The 7,066-nt window shown below is 48.4% G+C and overlaps 1 long non-coding RNA gene across 1 annotated transcript; it reads left to right on the forward strand.

Moving 5' to 3' along the window:
* The first annotated feature begins 3,585 nt into the window (after positions 1-3,585).
* Positions 3,586-6,569, forward strand: LOC125914600 (uncharacterized). The gene is made up of 2 exons (XR_007455361.1): positions 3,586-3,698; positions 5,998-6,569. It is a non-coding gene; the product is annotated as an uncharacterized LOC125914600 (long non-coding RNA).
* Positions 6,570-7,066: the final 497 nt, after the last annotated feature.

Consider the following 7,066-nt stretch of genomic DNA (forward strand, 5'->3'; position numbering starts at 1 on the left):
ATAAAGTTTTATACGGCTGCACCTACTCTTTACATATCATCTGTGGCTGCTTCCACACCTGGACAGCAGAGCTGAGCAGCTGCACTGGAGACTGTAGGGCTGAAAATATTTACTATCTAGTCCTTCAAAAAAAAAAAATCTTACTGAGGGACGCCTGGGTGGCTCAATCGGTTGAGCGTCCGACTTCAGCTCAGGTTGTGATCTTGTGGTTTGTGGCTGGGAGCCCCTCCCCCATCAGGCTCGCTTCTGTCAGCGTGGAGCCCACTTCAGATCCTCTGTCCCCCTCTGTCTCTGCCCCTCTCCACTCACGCTCTTTCTTCCTCTCAAAAATAAAAAATAAACATTAAAAAAAAAAAAATCTTACCGATCCTTGCAAGGGTCTAAGGGAGTCATAGTGACATCTAACTTCGGGCTAGACGGGAAATGCAATCCTGTGCTCCCAGCAGGCAGAGAACTGTAAGTCTATGGTGGGCAGACAAGCACTAAAGACGACACGGTGACTCACATCAGGCTACCAACAGGGCAGCCTTTTTGAAAGCTCTTTTTCCAGGAGTAAGCATGGATTTCAATGGAACGTGCTACTGCTGGGCTAATCTCACTTGACCACTATTTCACTGGGTGACAATCCCTGTTCAAGAACCTTGAATGGATCCCTGGTGTAGAAGACAAAACTTCAACCCCTCTGTTTGATACTCAAGACCCTCACAAAGCTGGCCCCTTTCTCCCACCCTGTAACGTTTCCACACTGTTCCCTGCCAGGACTCCTTTGCCTTCACGTGTCTAATCTCCCTCAAAAACTCAGAAAATGTCCACGGTCATGGCAGGTCATGGCAGGTCATGGCAGGTCATGGCAGGTGGTACTCTCCCCATGTCCGTCTGCCTCCGGGCACAGACCTGAGCCCTGGCAGCACTCTTAGTGTTAGTGTGATACCTGCTACTTCTCCTCTTTCTTCCTCTTTTTTTCCCTTGGATCCCGTGAAACAATAAGCCTTCGTTTCCTGTTGCAGCCCAGAACTCCCTGCGTTTCAAGAAGCCTCCAGAGCATGGGGACTAAGCACGGTCTGCCCGCACCGCTCTTCCCCTTTGAGATGTGGCCCAAGTGATCCTCTGATCTTTCCTGCTCACTGCTGCTTACCTACCAGACAAGATCTGGGGGAACGGGGACCAGACTAAAGCAACGCACAGAGTCTGCCCTGCTCCCTGGGAAAGCAGAGTGACAGTCATGCAGCTGGAAAGAGGGGGAACAGAGGGCCAGGGCCTCCCAGGAGAGCAGGCGTCCTCTCCGGATGGCCTGGCCGCTGGAAGGAAGCTTGAGCAGCTGGGCCTCTGCCCTCCACCTCCTGGAAGGAATGGCAGCTTAGCTGCCCCTGAGACGCATCCCAAACAAAAGCAGCCTCAGGCCTGGACTGCATTTCTAAGGAGATCAGCAATCAAACTGTCCAGTCAGAAGTGACCCCGAAAAAACCCAGAGTAAGCACATGTTGGCCACGGGCGTAGCGGGGGCATAAAGAATTTCCCTCGCATGGTGGGAGGGGACACTTCTGCTGTTGCTGTGTTTTGGCACAGTGCCTAGGGCAGGGGGCCCATTCCGGGAGAAGCGCTATGGTCAGGCAGGGTTTCATCAAGGCCCTGTCCAGGTGGACCCAGGTTCTCCTCGGCATTCCTCCCTCAGAACATACTCCTAGGATTCCTCTCTTGGCTCTCTCCTCCACACAAAGGCTACATGGGTCCCAGGGGAAAGGAGATGATCATCCCTGGTGCTGACCCTATGGTTAAAGTATGGTCCTTGGGGGCAAGATAGGTCTAGGCTTCGACTTCAGGTCCTTCTCTAGTTAGCTGTGTGACTTTGGATAAGACACTTAACCTCTCTGGGCTTTGATCTTCCTATTATATAAAGTAGCTACTTGGTAGGGCTGACAGCGTCTGGAGGTGTTGATGCGTGTTCAGTGCCTGGTACAAAGTAAGACCTTAACAAATGGCGGGAGTTATAATGTCAACTGTAATTATCATCCTCCTCTTTAATGGGGAAACAGGTTCAGTAATTAAGGCTGTTTCCTGCCCTATCATTTGTCACAGACCTCCAAAGCCCTTACCTGTTTACCAACTTATGTATCTCTGAGGAAGACACAAGTGAGAATCCAAACTGGGTCATGCTTGAGTCCCTGGTGGGACCAAGCCCCTGCTCAGGGCACCTCCCCGGAGGACCGGCCACAGCTAAAAAGCCAAGGCAAACTTCAGCACAGTGTGGCCTGGTGACCATCTTTGCAGCCCAAAGCAAAATATTCCACAGGCCTTCCCTGGTACGTCTAAAATATATCTGCTCTCAACTTAGCAAAACATAACCGTGGGTAAGGCCTTCTAGGGAGAGACAAAGAGCAGATGGTAAAAATAGGACTTAGAAAAGAGCTGCCGTGTTTACAGGCACTGGTCTCTTCCTTGGGCTTTGTATTCTCCGTCTCTGTCTTTTCTCAGTGTGCCTATACTGCTCCAACGGGACTCGGGCTTGGGGGTTGCTTCTCTGCTAAATGAGCGTGCATCTGATGGATTAGGGGGTATCTTACAAACACGACCTGCTGGAACCGTGTGAAGGATACCTTATTCCTGTATCCAGATGATCCGGGCACTGGGTATGCCATGTAAATTGCCTTAGCAAATGGGGCACCTGGGTGGCTCAGTCGGTTGCGCGTCCGACTTCAGCTCAGGTCATGATCTCACTGTCCATGAGTTCGAGCCCCATGTCGGGCTCTGTGCTGACAGCTCAGAGCCTGGAGCCTGCTTCCGATTCTGTGTCTCCCTCTCTCTGGCCCTCCCCCACTCACACTCTGTCTCACTCTCTCTCTCAAAAATAAATAAACTTTAAATTGCCTTAGCAAATAACAGAAGGATGACTGATCGCTTTCAGCATCGAAACTTTAACATTTACCACTTCGTTGGAAGTTCTAAAGTTTGTCACCTACTTTCCTGCCTCATTAAACAAAGCATGCTAAAAATCATTTAATCACGTCTCCATCACTCAGGGCCATCCTTATCCTGGGCTTTAGAACAACCACTGAGGGATGGGACTATTTTGTCTTTTCTTCTACTCAAATGATCCCAGAATTTGGAAGTGCTTTTGTCTCATTTTTATATTTATATGACTCTTTCTTCACTATCCAGTCCCTTCTTGCCTCATACAAGTTCCTTCTAATTTGCTATTTCTAATCTTCTGTGAGGGAGCAGCTGGGTGGCTCAGTCAGTTAAGCATCCAACTCTAGATTTCAGCTCAGGTTATGATCTCGCGGTCGTGAGATCAAGTCCCACATTAGGATCTTCTCTCTCTCTCTCTCTCTCTCTCTCTCTCTCTCTCTCTCAAAAAAAGGTTGTTTTCTTATAGTGATGAATCACTCAATTCTACTCCTGAAATCAATATTGCACTGTATGTTAACTAAAATTTAAATTTAAAAAAAAAAGGAGGAAAAAAAAGAAGGAATAGTCTTAAAAGGAAAAAAAAATCTTCTGTGGGTAGGAAAGCAAATCATGCTTATTAGAGCTCCATGTAAACCAAAAGCAAATAAATTCCAAGGACCAAAGGGACTTTCTTCCGAGTAAGCTACAGAATGTTAGCACAAGGTCTTTGTGACATCTATCCTGGTTGACAAAAGCCTGTTACAACCTTCTATGGAGGAATGAATTCATCCATTCCTTGTAGTATAAGGCAGGTGAGTCCGCCTGTTAAGATAATGCTTTGATAATTAGAGAGAGAGAGAGAGAGAGAGAGAGAGAGAGAGAGAGAGAGAGGAGGGAGGAGAGAGGGAGGGAGGAGGTGGATAATGAACACACACAAATGCTTACAAGTTGCTGGGCAGCGTTCTAGAGGCTTTGCCTATATAAGCTGGTTTCCCCAAAAACAAGCCCATAAAGGGGATACTATTATTATACCCATTTTGCAGGTGCAGACTCTGAGGCATAGAAAAGACAAGAGTGACCACAGGGACTGAAGTGGAAGACTGGGTTCTGGAGGGGGTGACAGTGTGGCATTTCCCGGTACAGGAGTGGCTCCTGCAAGAACCCCAAGAATGTGGGGGCAGGGAGGAGTAGGAAGATGAGGAAGGCAGGACACCCAGGAAACACCTCTTGGTGGCAGTCACGGGGCACGAGGAGATGTGGGTGTCCCTTGAGTGCCTTAGTCACTCAGAGGTCCCTAATGCAGCCACTGTTACTCCGCGGGAGAGGGATCAGGGAAATAAAAGCCCACGGAGCTGGCAGGGCTCTGGGGTGGCTGACCACTCTCTGCCCTGGTCAGCATCACCCTGAGCTCAGTGAGAATGGGGACAGGGATTGAGCCTGTTGTCACGGCCTGAGGACAACTGACCCCTTTGCTAACAGGCCAAACTGTCTGCCAGGTTCTTCTGGTAACTATCAGCAGCCTCTGGTTTAGCTGAGAGCCAAACAGCCCCTCTCTCCTACCCTCCCCATGCCAGGTATGACTCTCTTTAAGCAAGTCTTAGATAAAACTCAGCCAACTGTTTAATATTCATTAGCAAGCCTGCAAACAGTCACATGAACAGCTCCTGCAGCTCAGGAAAGTCCCCATCCTGGCCCTCGGCCAGCACTTTGCTTCTCAAAAGGCTGCGAAAATATTCCATATTCCGGCCAGGCCTGCTTTGGGCACAAGCAGCAGGAGGCCTCCAGGAAGCAGCATCTTCAGGACCCCAAGACGCCCAACTTTGCCTGGGCTTGTGGGATTCTTCTCGTCAGGTAGGAGGCGCGGCCTGGACCATCTTCCCAACCAATCGCTGCTCTCGAACACCACTCATTACACCAAGGAAAAATCGTATCTTACCTGCTTTATGCTAATTAACCCTCAGGTGCAGATTTCAAGGATACCTGGAATGCTGAGTAGCTATCTATGGAATGTGGACTCTGGATTACAATATTTCAAATGCTAAGCACTTACCCTTAGGGTGTGGAATGAAGTTAAATCGTGTCCGTTCTCCTTGCTGCAACTTTCATAGGGAAATATATTTTTTCATATATTTTTCAAATGCTTATTTTTGAGAGAGAGGACTAAGCAGGGGAGGTACAGAGAGGGGTGGGAGGAGGCACAGAGGATCCAAAGCAGGTTCTGCACTGACAGCAGAGAGCCACCCCAACACGGGGCTCGAACGCATGAACCGCGAGATCATGACCTGAGCTGAAGTGGGACGCTCAACCAACTGAGCCACCCAGGTGCCCCTCATGTGTAAATATTAAAAAAAATTTTTTGGAAACATTTATTCATTTTTGAGAGACAGAGACAGAGCATGAGCGGGGGAGCGGCAGAAAGAGAGAGGGAGACACAGAATCCGAAGCAGGCTCTGAGCTGTCAGCACAGAGCCGGACACAGGGCTCAAACTCACAGACCGCGGGATCATGGCCTGAGCTGCAGTTGGACGCTTAACCGACCGAGCCACCCAGGCGCCCCTGGAAATACTTTAAAGTAAATTATCACATGGACACTCCAGGCTCAGAGGAGGGCTGGCCATTCTGATATAAAGACAGGGAGTGAGGATGTTCCAAGGAACCACCCACCATCCGAAGCAGAGGCTTACAGGTGGCAAAGCTCTGGGAGGTTCAGGAGATTCTAAGTTCTACTCTGTGAGTTCCATAGACTACTGAACCCCTGGGGCTGGGGGGCAGGGGGGGGGGCAGTAATGACCCAACAAGCTACACAGTTGTCTTTTGTCTTTACATTGGATCAAGGGCACGGACCTTATAATGTGCTCAGATGCATGGTGACTCTGGGAAGGTCTGCAGCATTTCTCAAATGACTAAGTCTATGGCATCATCTTTCTACAAGCACCTTAAGGACTACAGTCTGAGAAAAATAATTTGAAAAACACAGTGTCAAAAAATATAGAGGATAAAGCTGGGGAATTTCCTAAGCCAGGAAATACTGATCTGTTGACTGGAGATAAAAAAGAAATTTACTTACTGAGTTAAGGTTTAAGATGCCAAATTAATGAGCCTTTTCTTTAGGATGGAGAGAAAACAAACTGAAGTGTCCCTGGAGATGGAGAGAACTTTCCTGGTAACCCCTTCACAATGAGCACCTGTGGGGGCAGCAGGACCAGCAAAGGAAGACAGCAGAGTATAGAATGTGTCTGATCAAGCAGATCACGGGAAAAGGCTGAGAAACAAGATCCCTGGGAGTGGAGTCCAATAGATGTCAGCATGCAAAGTCCTGATAAGAAATGAGATGGTCACAAATTGATGCCATAAAGCAGCAAATAGGATCTCTGAGAAATAGTGGGGGAAATCTCAAGGGTAGGCTCTAGTGAAGGGGTGCATCCTACTGCCAGGACCCGGGCAGGCTGTGGAGGGGGCTAATCCTGCGTGTGGGGACAGCCCGGGGGACATCTCCCCACATGAGGATGGCCAGAAGAAAGGGAAAGATAGGGATGCCACCGAAGAAGGGTGGAAGGGATAGAAAACCACCTTTGGAGGAGAGAGTTGCATGTTATTTCAGGAGAGGCTACAATCCAGACCACTTCATGACCCCAGAAATCACGCTACTGGCATTCTAGAATAAAACAGACCAATCTACTGCATTCCAGCTATTTTACTTTATGTTCTTGAGTCATAAACCATACCAAAGTTTAAAATAATATTTAATGAATACGTTTGTGAGAAAAGAATGAACAGGAATAAGAACTACATACTCTTTAAAATTTTTTTCTTTCTCTCTTCCCTTCCTTCCTTCCTTCCTTCCTTCCTTCCTTCCTTCCTTCCTTCCTGAGACAGAGCATGAGAATGGGGGTGAGGGGCAGAGGGAGAGAGAGATTATCTTAAGCAGGCTCTGTGCTCAGCATGGAGTCTGATGCAGGGCTCAATCCCATGACCCTGAGATCAAGACCTGAGCTGAAATCAACAGTCGGACCAAATCAAGAGTCAGACCAAGACTCAACCAACTGAGCCACCCAGGCACCCCTATTATTTAGAATTTTCTAACTGGTGTGAAACTACCTTCCTAAAGGGAACTAGTGCTTCTAATTCAATTTTAATCCCTTCTTCCAAAGAGGCCAAAGGGTTCCTTTGGCACTAAGAT

The sequence above is a fragment of the Panthera uncia genome (genome assembly GCF_023721935.1).
Source record: "Panthera uncia isolate 11264 chromosome D3 unlocalized genomic scaffold, Puncia_PCG_1.0 HiC_scaffold_8, whole genome shotgun sequence".
Taxonomy (NCBI): Eukaryota; Metazoa; Chordata; class Mammalia; order Carnivora; family Felidae; genus Panthera; species Panthera uncia.